General features: G+C 43.1%; 1 long non-coding RNA gene across 2 annotated transcripts in view; it reads right to left on the reverse strand.

Moving 5' to 3' along the window:
• LOC123366318 overlaps positions 1–21314 on the reverse strand; it is a 137155-nt gene that overhangs the window by 27838 nt on the left and 88003 nt on the right. For both annotated transcript variants that reach the window (XR_006578036.1, XR_006578035.1), the window contains exon 3: positions 8746–8823. This is a non-coding gene — a long non-coding RNA (uncharacterized LOC123366318). The remainder of the gene's footprint in view (positions 1–8745; positions 8824–21314) is intronic.

Consider the following 21314-nt stretch of genomic DNA (forward strand, 5'->3'; position numbering starts at 1 on the left):
AAACCTAGATATGTAGATCAGATTGATTTGAACTAATGAGTGCAAAAGCTAGACTTAGTCCAGTTAGGCTCGAATCTGCTTCCCCCAATGTTACATGTTTGGAAGGTTTGTATTTTACTTTTTTCCTCTCACTGAAATATTCTGAGGAGGTTTGGGGCCTGATTCACCTCTGCTCTACTGATTTCAGTGGAGTTACACCAGTGTAAAACCGGAGAACTGTAGTGGTAAATCAGGCCCTTTGCATCTTTTGGACTCTTGAGTGTTTCTGAAAATGTTGCCCATTCAGATAAAATTGTTAGAGCCCTGCAAATCTGTAGATATCCGCTTTACATCCGCAGACCATTTTTGTGGATCGCTGACCAGTTGCGGATACAAATTTTGTATCCATGCAGGGCTATAAAATTGTGCATGAGTGGCTGGGGTGGGCCAGACAGGCCTTTTCACAATCAAAAGTGCCACAATAAAGCTAGGACTTTTATTTGACATAGCTTCAAATCTTGCATGAGCCTATCCTATATTACTCTCCAAACATAGCATAATTAAGCAAACCATACGAAAAACCTCCTGAGAACCAGCTACTATTAAATTGTAACGAGCATGTGAAGGAAAATCTGATCCAACTCCTTCGTTATCCCAAAGAAACACATTAAAAGATACCCAGTGACACTCTGGATGTATTTCAGAAAGTTCTTGGGTGGCACTGACTAGGAGAGGAAGAAGAAGAGAAAGGAAACTTGAATGCAAAAATGGTTTGTGGTAAAGGCACTGGTTGGGGATTCAAGAGTGTGGGATTCAATTCCCTGTTCAACGACAGACTCACTTAGGCCAGGTCTACACTGCCACTTACTTGAATGTAACTTACGTCACTCAGGGGTGCGAATAAGCCATACCCCTGAGTGACGTAAGTTACACTGACCTAAGCACCGGTGTGGACAGCACTATGTCAGCAGAACAGCTTCTCCTGATGACATAGCTACTGCCTCTCGTGGAGATGGATTTATAGAGTGTCTTCACCAGACGCGCATCGGTGCAGTTGCGCCAGTGTAGTGCTTCTAGTGTAGACTAGCCCTTAGTCTCTGCGTCTCAGTTCCCCACATGTAAAACGGGGGTGCTAATAATGCTTCCTTTGTCCATTGTGTCAATATAGAATGCAAGCACTTTGAGGAAAGGACTGTCTCTGTGCAGTGCCCTAGGATGTTGGGGACTGTAGATGCCATAAAAGCTTTAAGGAACACATTTATACTTGCAATGAAAGAGTTGCATACGTAATAGAGAGTTTAGGGTGAATGTCCTTTGGGTTTGTTTCCAAAGCTATTTGTTAGAAAGAACGTGTCTACATAATTCCTTTTACTCAAAACAACGCATCACCGCTAACAGGGTGTGGGGTTTTTTGTTTGTTTGGGTAGCCTCGCTGCCCTCTACAGGATTTCAGATGTTCCTGATCCAGTTTTGCTTATTTTGATTTTCATGCTTTTTTTTTTCTTTTTAAAAATGTTCCTCACCAGTTTTCTGTTGTTGTTGCTACCCCATAACCATTTGCAACTAGCGGCAGTGCCTCGACACCTGATGGGCTCCATTTGTTTGGTGCAGCATTCCTTGGACTTTGACAGAGGAAAACGTGCTTGCTGCCCTTAGAGTAATATCAAACAGGGACCTTGACTCTAAGATTTTGACAAGTTGCCTGCCCTTGCTCAAGCTCTATATCTCTGCAAGTACAAGGCCTATTGGAACTATGGAGGCTGTCATTTTCTTCCCCTGGGCAATCATGTGTACAATCACTGGGAACGCTTGCCATTACCATTACTGTACCTTCCAGAATACAGACACACACTATATTACTCCACAGGAAAAAAATGTAACTTAACAAACAGTGCCAAGGCCTGGAGCTGGGACCTCAGAAGCCAGGAATTGCTGAGCTGCTAATTTATCTGAAATGTCGCTGTCTAAAAAGAAACATGCAATATATTGACATCAGCAAGATATTTCCTGAAAGCATTTTAAAGAGAGATTCTCTTTTAATATACCTCGACGTAGCTGTTCTTGTAAAACCGAAATTGAAGCCCTTATTAAAAAAAAATAGAAGAGAAATATTTTGTTAGTTAGAAAAATACACTTCAAGGTTTGGTTAAAGGGGACAAAATATCCACTTTCTTGACTTTTACAGAGGTAAGACAAAAAAACCCACAATTTTTTTATATGAATAGTGTTCTGTGTTTGTCCCTTGTATATTTTTCTTTTGAACTTGCCATTTTGCTGTTGCAGCTGGGCTTGTCACTTTTCAGCACTAATGGGTTGTGATATGGTGTCAGGGGAAGTCAACAATCAATGTTGGAAAAAAGGGCTATCGTTGCTGACACAGCCTAGGATGGAAACACAATGGTCTTAGTTTGCAGAGAAATAGAAGAAAAAGTCTGTGTTTGTCTCGCTTTTAAGATTAGGAGAGATTTATCCCTCGATGACCAAGCTGTTGCCCCTCACTCCCCCTACAAGCCGCTAACCCTATCGTCCATCTTGCCCTAAAAGATAGATTTTTAGTTTAATGAGAAAAACCTTTTATAGCTAAGTTAATAATGTTATAGCTCACATTTATGGTTTAGAGTTATTATCTGAAACTGGAAAATGCTGGGTTGCACAGTGTATGCTTCAGCAGAAAAGCAATATTAGGTGCTTTTATTTAATGCCTGGGCCTGATTTTCAGAGATGCTGAGCCCCACAACCTCAGCTGAAGTCAACGAGAACTGCAGGAGCTCAGCACCTCTGAAAAACAGACCCTACAGATGTTATCACTGAAAGACAAGCTTTGTACAAAAGGCTTATAATGAAAATATACTAATCCTCTGTCCAGACCACTTTTTATCCAAGGATCTCAGCCAACCTTACTAACTTTAAGCCTCTCAGTACACTTGTGAAACAGGTAGGTGGTATTTATTATCCCCAGTTTGCATAGAGGGAAACTGAGGCTGGCCCATTACCCAAGGTCTCACAGTGAGTAACCAGTAGAGCGAGGAATGGAAACCAGAAGCCGTGGCCCCTAATCCACAGCTTTGATTACTAGGCAATTCTGTCTTCCCACACAAAAATGTAATGTGTCAAGTATTACCAAACTCCTGTTACCAATGAACAAAATCATAGATCAGAGCTTTTTTCATCCTTCCAGTAGAGGAGCCAGAGATATCTGAGTATAGATTCCACCTGTCCCCAAGCACAGGGGAGCATCTCTCCCTTACCTCCTTTAGGAAAATAAATTAGCTATCCCAAAAGGACTTTGTCCATAAGCTTCCATCTGCACATTCATTGTGGGACTTTTCCCTCCATAATTCTTTTTCCTTGGGACAACCCTGTCAACCCACGTTCACTCCTTTACATATTCAGTATATGGAAGTGGTATGATCTGCCCTCACCAAAAGCCAGTGCTGACATGCAGAGGTGTCTGTGGCTACCATACTATTGCAGCACTATGTTAATAGTTGAGAAGAGAAAATAAGAAAAAATGGTGGTCAGGGAAGGCTTTGGCAGCTAAAAGGAGCAAGAGGATGCTCCTGCTGGGGCATGGGGAAAAAAGAGCGGGATCCACCGTAGGGAGGAGCAAGAGGATGCTGTGGTTTGGGGGTTACTGGTCGCTCTCCCCTCCAAGAAAAGGGGGCAAAAAACCTACACCAAAAACCTTTCCCCCATGTTTTTATTTTATTCCATTCAGAGATGGTAATTTGCCCATATCATTCACCAGAAAAGAAGGATGATAAATACAGCTGGTCAAAAACAGGAAGGAGAACAGTTCACGAAATGTTTCTCCATTCCCCCTCTCCCCCAGCCTCAATATGTGAATGAAAATTATGAATTTGGAAAAATGGCAATGAGCTGTAATGATGGGGAAGTAGCACTGCTTGACTAACCAATGTGGGGTGAAAGGGTGCTGTGAGGGAAGTGCCTGTCTGCAGAAGGAAGGGAAGGTTGAGAAAAAGCACTGAGAAAAAATAAGTGTAGAGAGACCAGGCTAGAAGTAGCTTAGCTTCGTAGCAGTTTTGAGAGCATGGAGAAAATTCCTTTTCTGCAAAGCCTCTGAAGGCCAGGGTTAATGCACTGAGGGCCTGATCCGAAGTCCATTCAACTTAATGGAAAGATCAGACCCTGAGTCACTCAAATGACAGCACAATGTGCAGTGCTATTTTTCAATACTTTTGTTGCCAAGATCAACCTCGGGGCCAACAAAAGCATTCCAGACTTGACCCATTTTATATGGGCCACCTAACCATCAAATGAGTTTTGATGACTATTGTGATGAATTGAGACTATGTCTGTACAACTTAGATTGTTGCTTGCTATTATGAAGTTGTATTACGGAAAAGTGCTGAATCATGAGCGCCAACATGTATGTGGCTCCACCACTGCTGATAAGTCCTGTAGTAGGGATATACCAGACAGGACAATGGGAAATACTTACGGTTAAGAACAGTACTTGGGCCTCACAAAGAATATACTAAAAAGCAGCTCAGGCCTTGGAAATCCAGTTTTAACTTAATCCCCTGAAGGAAAGGGGAAGGTAGGAACAACAGAAACTTAACAGGCATAGAACAAGAGAGACCAGGTGACCAGGAGGGGTTTAAATAATTAAACATACAGGAACCGGGGAACCAGACAGGAAGAAGAAGCATGAGGTAAGAGAGAGCAAGGTCACAGAAGCTGGGTAAAAGGATTCAGGAGGGAAAGGTCACCCAGCATGTCGCAGGTTCATGGGGCAGAGGGTCCCTGCCTGCTTTCCTGAGCCCAGATGGCTCAAAGGACACTGGACAACCCAAAGGACTCAGACCCCCACTCAAAGAATGCTTTGGAAAGCTGAGGAAACCAAGGAAGGGACATTCATTTAGTGTTTACTGTTTTGTATGATCTGTACTCTCCTGTACTTTATGGGCTTAAGTATAAAAGAGCATAAAGGTGTCAGACAGTGCAAAGTGTGTGTGTGTGTTAACCGCTTCACAACTGGCTGCGTGCCCCTAAGAGAACTAAACTGTGACCAGACGCTTCACACCTTTTGGGAGAGGGTTGTGCTTAAGTACTGGGGAGTTTGATGGTCAGTGCTGTGCCCAGAGAGGGTAGGCAGCTGGACAATGGGTTCCAACACGCAGAGGGGGTGTCAGACAGAAGATTTGCACCCTGAGAATTTGCCTAGGGACCCAAGATTGGATCAGTGGCTGAACTCCATGCAGGCTCCAAAAGTTTAACACAACCCAGGGAATCCAGAGCACAGAGGCATGGATTCCCCTCACAGCAATCCTAGTGAGAGGCCAGGAAGGGGTGCTTGCTAGAATCTGTCACAACTATAAACTTGTGCTAAATTCACACTAGTTTCTCCTATGCCATTTCCTTCTATGGTTACCCTTTGGTCTGATTTCAGAACCTACATTGGAGCAAATGACTTCTCTTATGGGGTAGTACTCGCACCACAGATCAGGGGTCAAAGATGTTTTATGAGAATGCTGTGGCTATATCCTTCTCCTACTCACGGTAGGGGAACCTACTTGAAGCATAGGCCCTACAGAAGCCATGTGTCAAAGTGCTGGCAGGAGCCAGTGGGACCAGATGGCAGAATAGAGGCCTACACAGATCCCACAAGATCACATAGGGGAGATTGAGTCCTCTAGACCTGATCCAAATCCCATCAGTGGAACAGATAAGAAAAAAGTTGATGAATTTGAAGGAAGTCTGGAGAACACCCATTATTAACCTGATTTTCTTCTTAAAAAAAAATAAAATACAAGGAATGAAAAAAAGCCAATTCAGCGTCATGAAATTCTGCTAAAAAATCCTCCTGTTGGAAACAGAGAAAGGGCAGGGGTATCAAATAAGGAAACACAGCCTATTGAACCTTGCAGGGAAAAGAGAAAGGGCGATAAAAAAGCAGAAGGAGCTAATAGTAGCCAAAGTGGGTAAGGGAAATATGAGGGGCTTTTACAAATATATGAATGGAAAAAGCAGCATCAGAAAAAGTAGGCCCATTAATCAATGAGGCAGTAGGGAAGGAAATGAATGATGACTTTAAAATGGATAAGATAATGAAACCTTTAACAATAAAAATAAAGACTAGGGACCATCTTTAAACTGAACATCCCATTCTGTCTCTCCTGTCAATCAGCCAGGGACAAACAAATCTCTCCTCCCTTCGCTCCTTCATACCCTATTGCCATATGTGGAAACTGGGAGGAGCAGCATCTGTGGCTCCGTCCCTGAGAAGAGAAAGGAATGGCAAATTGTGTGGCTAAATCCCATAAAACTCTTTGAAATTTTAAAGGTGCCTCTCACAAAAAATCTAATTTAAATTAACTTGATATGAGCCCTGTCACATGGACTGAAAACTTGTTGAAGGACTGTATGCAATGGGTAAAGCCCTGATGGAGGGTGATATATTGGGCTGGGTTGCTGCAGAGGTATGTTTTAGGTCTGATCTTACTTAATTTTTTGATTAATAATCTGGAAGAGGAGGTAAACAGAACATTAAAGAAATTCGCAAATGACAATTGGGGGGATGGGGACTGAGAATATCAGTGTGGACAGCAATAATACAAAGAGAACTAACGAGATTAAAACTGTAGGCAGGAAATAAAAGGTGAGATTCAACCTGGAAAAATGAAAACTAATACACTGAGGAAAAATAATCAGAAACACAGATATTCATAGAAAAGAAGAAACCTGGGAAGAAGCAAAAGAGACCTACAGGTGACAGTGAACAACAAATTGAATATGACTTTGCAATGAGATGTGTCAGTATAAAAGGTCAAGGTAATTTGGGACTGTATATGCAGAGGGATAATGTCAGAGCAGAGAAGTGATAGTGTCTCTCTTTATGAATCTGGTGATGCTTCAGGTGGAATATTGGATTCACTTCTGGACACCTCCATACAAGATGTAGACAAATTGGAGGAAGTTCAGAGAAGAGCAACAAAACTGATTAGTCAGGTGGAGGGACTGATTTATAAAGCCAAGTGACAGTTAATCAAGGGGAAATTATAACTGTCTACAAATACAGGAAGGATGAATGGAGAGAACAGAGAGGAATTTCTTAGCGTTGTTCAATATAGTAGAGCTAGAAATAAGAGGATGAAATTAAGAAAACAAAAATTTGGGCAGAATATCAGAAAAATTTCCTAACTGTCAGACATATTAGACTATGGAATAATCTTCAAATGGAAGTGATAGAAACCCCATCACCTGAGACATTTAAACAAGGCTGGATTAAGGTGTACTGCAGAGAACAATTGTCCATTTGCAGAGGGGCCTAGATGATCTAACAGATTTTTTCCATTTTTAACTCTGGCGAACTTATGACTGCCTTGATATAGTGTTCTGTAGTAGGTTTTCTCTATTACTATCAGCATAAATAGGAACATATTTTGCAAGAGACTGCACTATATATCATATATGCCACAGTCCATGTGTAAAGTACAGTTCTACAGTAAAAACTAACTAATTGAATGTGTCTCTCTACTAATTACACTACCCAGTAGAAAACAGATGCATGACCTGCCTTCACACCAAAATATGTTCTTTAACGGGTGTGTTTTAGTGCAAAGCATTTGGTTTACTGTAAGGAAAATATGTTTTTCATTTGCTTTTTTCACACAAGTCACTTCTATTGGATTTCACATTTTGAGTACTCTTAAATCTTTATTCATTTAACGGGAATACAATGGAACTTGCTTATAGTGAACTCAAGTATAGTAAAACTCCATTTAGAGTGAGATGGAAAGAAAGCTCTTACTTGCTTCAGTGCATTGCAGTATGCGAATGCTATTGTGGTTGGTGCCAGAAAGTAATGGGAGCCGGAGACATAAATCAGCGTATAAATTAACAATAAATACATATCAAAATATTTTTGTTTTCTTTTATGGAAAAAAGTTACCTTATTAACATACTGCAATACATTTTTAGCAACTTGGCCACCTTCAACGCAGAAAAAGGTCCCCTTTTATGAATGTCTACCTTGGTCTTTACAAACAGAAACTGTTCCCAGATTCTTCCAAGGAGAACAAAGGGGTGAAAGGTTTTTCAAAGTTCCCTGTCCTTCTCACATCCCCTGGGGACAGATACACAGCTGAGGAAGGAGAAAAGCTTATAGAGAAGAAAGCCACTGTTTTGCTTTAATAAAAAGGTCGCAATCTTATCATGTATAGATGCTCAAATGATGTATAGACAAAGGATGTTTGCAGGGAAGATTGCCATAGGCAAAACAGCAGATCTAATCAAAAGCTCTACACGCATGGATGTAGCCAGCCTCTGGGAAAGGAGAGCACTTGCAGCACAGAATCTGGAATGTTTCTTCTATCATTCAATGGGGAAGACATTGTAGCACAAGAGAAACGTAAATTTTTTGTATTTTGGGAAGGAGAGGGTTCCAAACACCACTTTAACACCTGTGATGTTACCCTTTAGCATACTGTGTTTTTACATCAGTTTTCTGTAATATGTTCAGAAGCATGTACCGCCCACTGTCTTAGGTCACTGAACCCTGGAAAGTGTTATCACATGATGGTCATACAAAAACCACTACAAAAACAGCTCTGTTGTATAAAATAAATTACATATGCAAATATGTAAAAAAAATATAATTAACCTTTGGGACGCTGGCATTTTCAAAACTGTGAGACAAATTAATGTATATATGTCCTCGGGCGCCAAAAGATTAATAAAAGTTAAGACACAAACTAATAAAAGTAAAGACATTCTCAGTTACAGTTGCCACAGAGCTCTTACCTCATTCCACTCAGCATAGTGCACTAGCCCAGGTGTCTCAGAATAGCTGGTGTTCTCCCACTTGCTGGACTGCAATAACTGGAAACAATGAAGGAATAAAGGAAACATGCTAAAGGTTCTATGGCAGCCATAACTCATTTTGTTAATTTGTTCTTCAGCCTTTGGGGGTTATCTAACTGCATAGGCATTTATGCTGCACTCATTGCAGGGGCAGTAACAGAACATAATATCTGTAAGCCATCACTCTGTTCACTCTGCTTGTATGTCTCTTTCTTCTGCCCTTCGTCCATTTTATCTATGTAGATTGTAAGCGCTTCAGTGCAAGGACAGTCGATTATGCTAGGTTTGTGCAATGCCCAGCACGTTAGGGCCCCATTCTAGTTGGGTGCTGCCATAATACAAATAATAGTCATTCACCAAAACACAGTTGCAGGAGTAAATATGAGACCCGAATACACCAAAACTCCAATGGGCTGGGCTAGCGGGAACAGTCCCCCCCACTCCCCTACTCCTTCTGACTAATGGTTGCAGCCTCTCACCTCTGTTTCCGTCCTTCCCTAATGTTCTCATTGGCAGACAGTGCAAGGTGCCTCAATGTGGGCAGGACACTGTTGCCAGGCCTGCTCCCTGTCTTTGGAAGTCTCTTCTTCCAGTCACCCTGTTCATGTTCAAGTGAGCAGAAAAAGAAACCCCACCAATAGGTACGTTGCTGAGGGGAAAAAAAGATGAAAGGAAAAGGGAGAGATCCTCAGAAAGTGGGAGAAGGGCTGATGAAATGTGCCTAGAGCTCATGGTAAAACAGGCTTGGATTGGGTGATTAGGCTGGATTACTGCTCAAAAACTCCCACAATCCTAATAAGGGAAGTGGCTTCAGGAGGGAGGCAGGAAGCAGCAAGCAGCCCCAGATGGTGTGCTTTCGGTAGTCAATTTTCTTTGCCATTTCTCCACTGATTGTGCACATCCCTGTGATATCTTGATTGAAAACAATGGCAGACTAGGGTACAGAATAGCTTAGGCTAGGGCATTGTTACAGGCCTGTAGAGCCTTTCACTTCCAGATACTCTAGTCCAAGTTGGGAAAAACTAAAAGTAGTGACCCCCTGAGGTGATTTGCTGGCCTGTGTGAAATTAGTCGGTATCTCATTCCTGTTCCTAATAGATCGCTATATAAAAAATAAAATACTAACCACTATAACTAGCAACCTTGGGAGCAGATACCCCAGGACTTAATTGAGACTCAGGGTACATCTATACTTATGATTAAAGACCCGTGAGTCTAGGGTTTACATTCAGCCGGAGCCCACCGGAGCAGAATTCCAATAAATATTTTCGAACCCGCAGGAGGTGCAAGAGTTCAGGACTCAGGGCTTCAGTCCCATCAGAGGCATCAGGGCTAGGGGCTTCATCCTCACAGTGTGCACTGGAGCTGAAGCCCTGAGCCCCAGTGCCTCCCTCCCCCTTTGCGTGGCTAAAGCCCGGAGCCCTGAATAGGACTGGGGGGACTCTGGGAAATAATCTTTGAGAATTTAAGCCCTTCATGGGTGGCCCGTGCCAGCTGATTTAGGTGAAGGGGCCCGGGCTAAGAGGCTGTTTAATTGAGGTACAGATGTTTAAGATCGGGCTGGGCTCTAGGACCCTGCAAAGGTGGCGGGGGGAAGCCCAGAGCTTGGGCTGCAGCCTGAGCCTGAATATCTACTCCGCAAATTACAACCCCTTAGCCTGAGCCCGAGTCAGCTGACACAAGCCAGTTGCAGGTTTTTAATTGTAGTGTAGACATGCCCAGAGTAGCCTTCTACCACTATTGCCCTGACCCTTGTAAAGACTTAGAGGCTTATCTTTATGTATTTCTATAGTCCAAATGATTTCTATAGGATTACTTGCAGTGTATTAAGTTCAGCAAGTGGGTAAATGGTTGCAGGATTGAGGCCTAATTGTGGTCTCTCCAAAAAATGGTTTGAGACAGTGAGGAGAAAGCTAGGGTGTGGGAAAGATACCTCGATTATACCTGCTCTACAGATAAATGAAGCCCTTCATTCTGTAGCGATATTAATCTGGTACCTTTCTTGAGCGCTAAAATGGGAGGGAAGTTACAAAATATTTAAATAATTTACTTTCCATTGTCTTCCATGTTTGTATGTTAATAAGTGACAATGGCATCTCATTATATCCAATATCCTATTGTAGTTTGTTTTGCAGAGAGCAGCAATAATTTATTAGAGTTTATTACTATTGTCGTCATCATTTTAAAAGAAAAGAATTATATCTAGTAGTTCTCCCTTCCTTTGTATAATTAAATTACTGTTACCCTCAACTATTGCTCTGCTACCTAAGAATGTCCTTCCTGTCACAAATTCTCTCCAAAGAGCACCATAAAATAAAGATTAACTGATGTACGGATAACCATTGTGAGTGGACAGGGAGGGGTTTAACAAAACAGAGTGGGGAAAAATGCTGCCTCTACAGCAATATGTGGTCTTTAAATCTAGTCAATAAATACTTAAGAGAAATGGAAAGAAATTAAAAGTAAAAACTAATGTTTGTAATCATCACTGGGTACACTAAGAGATAGGCCTGAAAACAGGGGTGCTGGAACAATGTGTATAGTGGGGGTGCTGAGAGCCGTTGAACCAAACTGTAAACTCTGTGTGTGATGGAAACCACTTCAAGCCAGGGGGTGCTGCGGCACCCCTAGTTCTTGGTAAGAATGCCTGAAAATGTTCTTGGTAAGAATGAATGATTAAATGGATTGGCAAAAACTGTAAAGTTTGAGGAAAATGTTCTGCTATATTTATCCAGGATGGATGTCACAATTACTGCTGTTGGGCCCTTGACAGGGATGCTCAAAAAACACTGAGTGAAGCAGTGTGGCCTAGTGGATGAGGCACTGACCCAGGAGTCAGGAGACAACTGAACTGCTGCTGTGTGATCTTGGACAAGTCACATCCCAGCTTTGCCTCTGTCTGCCCTCCTACCCTCTGTCTGTCTGTCTTGTCTATTTAGTTGTAACACTGTCTCTTCATGTGTGTGTATTACAAACATGCTAGTATAAGTGGGTTGTGTGACAGTAATACAAATAATTAAGAACCATATTTTGAGTTAAAGGAGAGAAGTCTTAGCAGAGGGTAAGTAGAACTACAGGAAAAAAAGATAGCAAAGCTTATACATCTAGGTAAGTATTTTTAGCTTACAGGAAAACTTTCCTTTGGGATGAAAATGTGACCTTTGGGACAACAATGCCCTCTCTCTGTGACTTCAGACATTATATCCCACTACAAGTCACTTTTCAACCTTCCGGACAACAATTTTTTCTACTGTTATTTTCCACTGCAGTCAGGTAGGTGTGTGTGTGTGTGTGTGCACGTGTGCACTGGCCCTTATAAAGCAACACAAAATATAATTAGGGGTTCGTTTTTATTTTAATGAGCAGGCAGGTGAATCAAGTCTGAGAATCAGGTGACTTAGTTCTTTCTAAACATTTGTTAAGTATAATTTTAATTCCTGCTTTTTCATACAAAGTCAGGTGATTTCTATAGAACCATTCAGCTCAATATTTCCTGAATAGTGGCAAAAATAATGTTTAGAAAGTTTAACTGTGAAAACTTGTGAATGGAACAAAACACACGGCTTCCCCCTTGTGTCAGTTAGTATGGACTCCTGCGGCTTGGGAGGTGAGGGGTGGGGAACAAGTTGTCGGGGTTTTTTGTTTGTTTGTTGTTGTTGTTTTATAATGCACGAGTAAACAGAGTAGAAGTAGAAATGCATTTGCAGTAAGGATTTATGATGTCGTTTGGAGCCGACTGCTTTAAATTTGCGCGCTGTAGCTTGAAGCATTGCACAAACTCTTGGTCTGCTGACTGCCTCCCTATCTCTGAAACCCAAGCCCACAGAGAGTGATTTGGAAAGCCGTTTTCTCAGCCTTCTCTCTGTGTGTTTTGCGGGGTACTTGCTTTTGGTGCTTTTTGTTTTTTAAACAAGGTGTGCACATTAAAAAAAATCACATAGCATTTTTAATCAACACGTATTTGCTTCCAGGACCCTATGATCCTCTATTGATTCCCATTAAAATGCTTTTCTTTTTCTTTGCCCCCTCTGCCGATCGAATTTCAGATCAGCCAGGATATGCAACTAACCTTCCGGCACAACTGAACCCAACTGACTCAGAGAGATCAAAAGGCTTGATGCATTCATTAAAATTTAGCACAGCCTAAGCAGGATCTTTAATGCCGGCTCTCCTTTTGCATTTGCAATTAAAGTGTGTGTGGGGGGGGATTCTTATTGTTTTATTTTTATTTTTTGCAAATGTTCTTGCTTTTGATTTGCAACGGGGAGGGGGGAGTTGGAGGGGGGGAATGAGAACAAAAGAGACAGATCTTTTTACCCAAGGATGACGTCAGTTTGATTTTACTGACAACTATTGATGCATGTGGAGCAATTGCAGGCAGATCCCCCACCCCCTGCCTCTTGGCACTTTGAAGGGGAAACAATAATGTTAACAGTGCGAAATATGCATCGTTGCAAATCTTGGGGCTTAAACACTTAACTTGATCAACTCCTGGTCACTTTGCAAGGGTTTTTAAATGCTTATTTTCTCTATGATCTTTATTAGGGCGGAAAACAAGCAGCAGAGGGAGGAAGCTGGAACAGCTAATAGGCACAGAGCAGAGAGAAGGCTTCAACCTAGGAATGTTGTTCATTACACCAGGCTAGGAGAGGACACAGTAAGAGAAAATAGTCCCTGTTTTCCAGCTCCCACAGGGTGCTCTCCTTCCCCTTTTGACTGCCAGGAATGTTTTTGAGGTGCACTGGGTCTGGGGGAGCGCTCTGGACTTTTTGGAGGGGAGGGGATGAGTGGGTGCTGAGTCCTCCTAGCTCGCTTGGTCTGTGCATGTGAGTTAATGGTGTAAGGATCCACTGATCCTGTGATTGCGTGCGATTCTGCCTCACTCACTCTCCGGGCTGCAGCAGAGAAATAGATTGAACTGGAGGAGCAGCCTGGCAATGCGCAAAGCCCGGGCTGGATAGCGCTGGCACACGGAGCGCAGGACTGGGCTGCTCTGTTCTCTGGGAGTGAAGTGGGGGAATTACTCTCTTACCTTAAACTTTTTCACTGACCTTAAGGAGAGGCGGGTAAGAGGAGAGCTTAGTTTTTAAAAAGAAAACGAACACAAGTAGGTTAAAATCGGTAACAAATTGTGCCTCCCATTGCAAACCCACACCAGCTTCAAGAAGTGAGCACTTACTCAGAGCCAGGGACTTTTCCTGTTAATTCCTTCACACTCAGGATTGCTTCTGCACCCGAGCGGGGATCACACTCTCTCTGCCTGCTGAAGGTAAAGTAATTGACAGCTCTGTGTTCACTGGCCTTCCCCCTTGCCAAGGATGCTGGGAGCATACCAAAAATGGTGCTAAAACATCTTAAACGTTTGGTTTTAAACACAGTCAGATGGACTGTCTTTATCCATATATACTGCACTTGCTAAAAGACATCTAATGGTAGGAAAGGCAGTGCTGTCTAATAGAGCACAGGACCAGAATATGTGTGTTCTATTGCTACCATGTCACTGACTGACTGGCGGTGTGACTTTGGGCAAGTCATATCCCTCTGTTCCCCAGCTACCCCATAGAGAGAGAGAACACAGACATTCCGATTTGGATACCATGAACCATGTATTTTTACAAATGGTTTAAAAGATTTGAACTCCCACTGACTTCAAATAAGATCACTCAGCATTTCTCAGGATCAGGCCTTTCATGCTTGTAAGAGGTACTGGCCTGACAACTCTGGAGACTGAAGTCTGTACTGATCCCTGGAACAGATTCAGCATGCGAGTAGTAGTGCAAGCAATCCCACTGTCTTGCCACTCTGCCTCATGTTCAGACATTACCTGGAGGAATTTCCTCCAGGAATGAAGGTTAGTTCTGTGTCTGCCCTTTTAAGCCCTGGACTCCTTATTTAGAATGCAAACAAGCGTTCCAGTTAATGCCATTGCGTTTTGTGACATGGACATCTGTCTATAGGAAACTGGAGCTAAACTACTACAGCCATGATCCTGCAAAGACTTGGGCATGTCTCTGCAGTGTTGAGTGGTCTGCCTGATTTCACCATAAGTTAGCAAATGGGCTTGAGGTGGTAGCCAGTTTCAGTCACTACTACCCTATGCTGGATCTGAATTAGAGACATAGGATATGGAACCTTCACCTATATTACCACTCACCTGAGCCTTTCAGTTGCCTATGCACACATACCTTCAGTTGTGCAACATTTCCTACATGAATTGACAAGTATATGCCTTGCCGGCTGTTTTACTATTTTTCACAGTTAACATGTGGTTCATCTTGGATCACGTGCGTCAGTGATTTAGGCAAGGGTGAATTCTACTAATTATAAAGAAACTTTATTTGTCCTCATTTTCATAAGCAGTGTTGCCACTTCTCATGATTTTATTGTGATTCTCATCATAGTTGGTGATTTGGATTTTGTGTTTTTTTTTTCAAGCCTCAGCTCCTGGAGTAAAGTGATTATTATGTGAGAATGTCAGCTTTCATTTAAAAGAAAAAAGTATGTTTCTAGATCTCATGGTTGCAGAAAAAACTTGAAAATATGACAAGTGTAATCTATGGCTCAGAAATTAAAAAGAACCCCAACTGTATTATGATTTTTTTAAATCTCATTTTTTTATGCCTGACTCATGATGGGGTTAGCAATATTGCAGATGAGATGGGCACAAACAGACATGCACAATTTAAATAAGTCCTTGTTTTGTTCCCTATAAAGATGCAACTGATGTATTTTTAGGGCTAACCAAACTACAACTATGTCCTAAATAAAATAAGGAAGGTTGTCTGTCTTTACTAAATTACTCTTCCCTGCAGCAGCCTCCTGCCCCTTTTTTGCATAATGTAGATATGGTTTTGACCTTTTTGTGCTTCCATATAGTCATTTTGTTGCTAAATTATATGTACCGGTATTTTATCCAAATTATTACAATTTTACATATTTTACAATATTGTTTTGATAGAAGAATGTGTTGTAAAGGAGAGATCCCATTTTCCCTTGCTATTTGCAATAGGCTTCAGCCCTTTCAACTGTTTGCAGTAGGGGAGATCTCCAGGAACTTTTTGACCTCTGTGTTTTTCAGACACATCCATGCAGAATATGCTGCTGCTGTTCTGTTCACTGTGTGCAAGAGGAGACGGCTGTTTAAACAGGTAAATTATGTGCTTATTCTTAGTTCCCTGTCATCATCATATAACCTGTTATATATTTCCATCTGCAATTCTATCTCTTTTGAATGAATGCTCCCTATTTTTACCATGTGAGCATGTCTATCTCATATAATGCTGTCTCCTCAGTCTTGCTGTCACAGCCAGAGCAAAGATTTTTTTCCCCCCATCTTTCAGCACTTGGTAGCAATGGAAAGGGAGGATGTTCCTATAGTGTAGGCTTGCACTGCTGACATAAGCAGTTTGAAGCATCTGTCTGTTGACCACCTGGAGCTCTCTGCCATTGCATTCATATTTCCCACTCTCTTGCACCTCCTTGTTTAGCTGTTTGCAATTTCTTCTTTTTAACAGGTCAGCTAGTTTTATGGTAGGAGTTCACTCCCTTGCTGCCATAGCAGCAATTTCCAAAGATGCAGTGTATGGATCCTGTGAGTTTTTCAGGAATTCTGTTCCATTTCAGAGCTCTCCTACTGCAGCCCTACTTTTCAGAGACTTTGTCCACACTGGGATAAAGTATTGTGTTAGAAAACATGTTAACTAACCCAGTGTTAAACAAGGATTTGCCCTTAGCATGGATAAGAACAGCTATGCTTAAAGAGGAGAGGTTGCTTTTAAATATTTTGCTTTTTTTAAGGGCTTGAGCTCTACAGATAAAAAACCAAAGCCCAAAAAAGAGGGGGGCTGGAGTTCATTTTATTTGTACTTAAAAGAAATTCTGTCATGTTAAAAGGTCATAATATTAAATAAGTGTCTTTACAAATAACACCTTAACATTGAAGCAATTTGTTAAGATGTAATGTACTTTTCACTCTTGAGGGTGCCTATTTACTTTTTACTGAAGTTGTAGGCTTGACCCAAAACTCCATACCTGAACACCTAAGAACACCGGGAGGTTTTCATACCGATTCAGCCTCTTTGGTTGCTGACCCCTCACTCATTAATTTCCAAACCAAAGTCTCCAGTTCTGTTCGCCAGTTTTGGAAAAGTCCAGATGTGGATCTGAAATTTTATTTGTATGTTTTAACATTATTTAAGATTTCATAAGTTAGTATGAGAAATAGTATATGAGATAAAGCACACACAGCAGTACAACTAAAACATCTTGGACAAAAGAGATCTTGCAGAAGAGGGAAGTTGGGGGGGAAAATAAAGCGTCTTAAGGCCTCATCCTGTACCTATTGAAGCCAATGACAAAACTGCTATTAACTTCAGTGGTGCAGGATCAGGGACTATATCATTATCCAAATGTTAAATCTGAAGGTTTTAATACCTTAGACTCACAGCAGAATATATCAAACACTGTGTGTATGTATTTCCCACAATTCCCAAACTGTGGGAGTTGGGCCATATCTCTATTTTGAGTTTTTCTTGGGTTGGACAATAAAAAAACATTAGTGAGTTTCACTTATTTCTAATCTATATCCTGCTCTGATTCTCATGCAATAGCATAATCTGCATAATCTGTTTTATAGACACTACAGAGGACGATTTATTTCTTAAAAAAAATTGTTTCCATTGGAATTTTTTTTAATGGAAGGATTTCTATTATACTTAGGTTCTGTAATGACTTATTTGATGCAGAACCTACATTTTGGGCCATACTTCAAATAAGTTTAAAGAAGGTAGGTTATCAAACATGTCTCTAGCTGTTAGAAAGTAAGAGACTTTTTCCCTTTCATTCAGATTTCTAAAACACCAACTTATTCATGTACAGCCAATGTAATGCCCACTGCAAAAGCCAATACTGTGGCTGTCTTATTGTCTGGAAGGATAGTGATGTGGCTCATACTGATTGTATCTGGGATAATCAAGTATATTTTGGGTTTTTATTATTTAAAATAATAAAGAGGCTCTGTTTTCTTACTCTTTCAAATTTCAACTAACTTTCAGTTTCCCATAAGTCTCATTATCTTCATCAGCTCATTCACCTTTCATGAGAAAAACAAAGCTAAACCCAGTTTTTATTTTATAAAAATCAGAAGATGTTATAATTGGCACAGCTTATATTTAGCCAATACTGTGAAATTTATCTTTTAGTCTATAAATTTCTCTGCTCAGGATCATCATTCTAGAGCACATTGGTAGGTCCTTCTTTGTCTTAAAGGAGAAAGATCCAGCTATGTGTTCTAGACTGCCAGACATGCTCTCGAAGGAGAAAATACCTTTTAAGGTCTCTCCGATAGCTGTAACTGGCTGTGGTGTACACAAGTCATTTCTGGTTTAGATGGTATGTTTTTGTACATCATGGCCTTTAGCAGTACTTGAATATCAGCCGTGATTCGGTGGAAGTATAAATAACTTCAATTCAAAGAAATGGGATGTTGTAATAACAGGCCAAATTGTAAGTATTGTCAGCGCCTGCATTTTCACTTTATTGATTTACTCTGTGTAATGTGATGCTCCTTAATTTAAGTCTTCCATGCAGATGTCATATTGGGTTAATTGCAAAAGCAACTGGATTTGATAATAAATATAGCACTAACATTCATTGATTCCTGGGATTGTGCGCATGTACATGCAGTAATCATGGTGTTATGATTCTTGACATTAAGGGGTGAGTAAGTCCCTTGCTCACAGTGTAAATTTAAGCTGCCCACGGCTAAACAAGCAGGTGCCTAGGGCGGCAAAATATAGGGGGTGGCATAAGGTTGGGGCCCCAGCTCATACCTGAAGCGGCGTCCCGGGCTGGATCCTGACGGCCTGGGGGCGGTAACCAGCCTGTTCTGCCGCCGGGTGCAGCAGGGCAGGGATACGGCTAAGTGGGGAGCGTGTCCCCGCCGCTATCCCACAGGCAGCGGCCACCCCCGACCCCTCAGGCGGGAGCCGGTAGCGCGGCCCTTCCCCAGCTGCAGAGCAGGGTCCGCTCCTCCTCGGCTTGTCCCCGCCGCTGTGAGCCAAGGAGCGGCCCGTCCTCTGCAGCCAGGGCAGGACCGCGCTACCAGCTCCCGCTTAGGAGGGTGGTGGGGTGGCCGCTGACCGCGGGAGAGCGGCGCGAACAAGCCGAGGAGGAGCGGCCCGTCCTCTGCAGCTGGGGCAGGGCCGCACTACTGGCTCTGCTTGGGGGAGAGGGATGGCCCCTGACCGCAGAAGAGCAGCGGGACCCGGTAGCGCGGCCCTGCCTGGTTGCAGAGGACGGGCTGCTCCTCCTAGGCTTGTTCGTGCCAGGGCCGCCATCCCCCCGGCGCCTCAGCACGTCCTAAATAGCACTGCAGCCGCGTGGCTCCGGGGGGTGCCTGAGCTCCGCCCCGCTCAGAGCCACGTGGTAAGGGGGCGGGGCTGCGAGTTCCAGGCCAAGCGGCTCCTTTCCTTACCACGCGACTCTGAGCGAGGAAGAGCTCAGGTCCCTCCGGAGCCATGCGGCTTCAGTGTTGTTCAGGGCCGCTTCTCGACGCGCATGTTGAGCCGGGGGTAAGCGGCCGGGACTGGGGGGTTGGCTAAGGGGCAGGGAGACCCAGGGACAGTCAGGGGACAGGAAGGGGGCAGAGGTTCGGGGGGGGTGGTCAGGGGACAGGGAAAGAGGGGTTGGATGGGGCAGAGGTTCTGAGGGGGGCAGTCAGGGGACAGGGAAGGGGGGGTTGAATTGGGGGGGTCTTGGGGAGGTGGCTGTCAGGGGACAAGGAGCAGGATGGGTCCGGGATTCTAAAAAATCTCATTTCATTTGAAATGTTTAGCAGGGTTTTTATTTGTTTGTTTGTTTTTGTTTTTCTGCTTGGTGAAACAAGATCCAAAAAAGCCTCCAAGGTTTTCAATTTGTTGTTACCCCTCTACCCTGCCTCCTTTTTCTCCCTCTTTACCTTTTTCTCTCCCCGCCCCGAGAGGGAAAAGGAGGCGAGGAGAAGGAAAGCCCAAGAGAGGAAAAGCTCAATGAAAACCATTTTTAAAGACTTTAATTTAAGTGGAAAACAAAAGTTGCATGAAACAACATTTTTCTGCACATTTTTTCTTAAAAGTTGTTTTGATTGAACAAAAAAATCACCCAGCTTTAGTTGTAACCGCACAGGCTTCTGTATGCTCCTTATGCCTAGCCTGAATGGCCCACTGGCCTGAGTTCAGTCTCATAGGGGGCACCTGCTAAATATGGCTTAACCCTCAGCTTCTCACCCAGCCTCTGTCCCAGTGCCTAGATATCTGGCTGAAACTGTTACTTTTGCTGGATGGCATGAGCACCTTCCTCCTTCTGACCTATAACTGAGTCACTCCTTGGGCAAAGAAGAAAAATAGTGTATTTCTGCTCTTCAGATTAACCACAAGATATTTCTACATTATTTTAGCCAAGTATGTGTTTGGCCTGCCTTCTACGGCTCCGTCATGTGCAGGTAGGTGAAATAGTGGGTGAAAAACTGGTTGGAGGACAGTAATCAAGGAATGGTTATCAATGATACACTTTGAAAGTGGGGAAATGTGTCCAGCAGGTCCCACAGGGGTCCAGCACTATTCAATATTTTCATAAATCAATTGGATAATGGAGTCGAAAGTTCACTTAGGCAATTTGCAGATGACACCAGGCTGGGAGGGGTTGAAAGCACTTTAGAGGACAGGATTAGAATTTAAAATGCCCTTGATAAATTGGAGGATTGGTCTGAAATCAGCAGTTGAAATTCAATAAAAACAAGTGCAAAGTACTACACTTAGGAATGAAAAATCAAATGCATAACTACAAAATAGGGAATAACTAGCTAGGCAGTAGTACCGCTGGAAAGGATCTGGGGATTATAGTGAATCACAAAGTGAATGTGTCAACAATATGATGCAGCTACAAAAGAGACTAATATCATACTAGGTTGTTATAACATATGATGCAACCTTGTGCAGTATCTCTGGGGATACATACTGTATTAAGCTTTATATACAGTTTATGTATCACTGTGGGCCAGGGACTGTATGCAACTTGGGGCAGTGGAGGAGAGTGAGGGGGAATGATACCACAGCTCCTTCAGGAACTAAAAGGAGCGTGGCCCTTCCCCGGCTGCAGAGGATGGGCCGCTCCTCCTCAGCTTGTCCCTGCCGCTATCCCGCAGGCAGCGGCCACCCCCCAGGCGGGAGCGCATCCCTGCTCCAGCTGCAGAGGATGAGGGGACATGACGCCCGGGCAGGCCGCTCCTCCTTGGCTTGTCCCCGCCTCCTCCTCCTCCCCTCTGCACCGCCTCCTGCCAGGGGAGGGGAGAGGGGAGCAGAGTGGCAGCCCGGGCTGAGCCCAGTTCGTGCCAGGGCCAAGGCAAAGACCAAGGATGAGGGGGGCTGAGATCCAGCAGCAGCCCCAACCCCTGGCCCTGGGAGTAGTGGTGACGGGAGCTGAATTCGCCTCGGGCCAGATCCGCAGCAAGGTAAGAGTTGGGCCAGGCGGGA

This window comes from Mauremys mutica, chromosome 3 (genome assembly GCF_020497125.1).
Source record: "Mauremys mutica isolate MM-2020 ecotype Southern chromosome 3, ASM2049712v1, whole genome shotgun sequence".
Classification (NCBI taxonomy): domain Eukaryota; kingdom Metazoa; phylum Chordata; order Testudines; family Geoemydidae; genus Mauremys; species Mauremys mutica.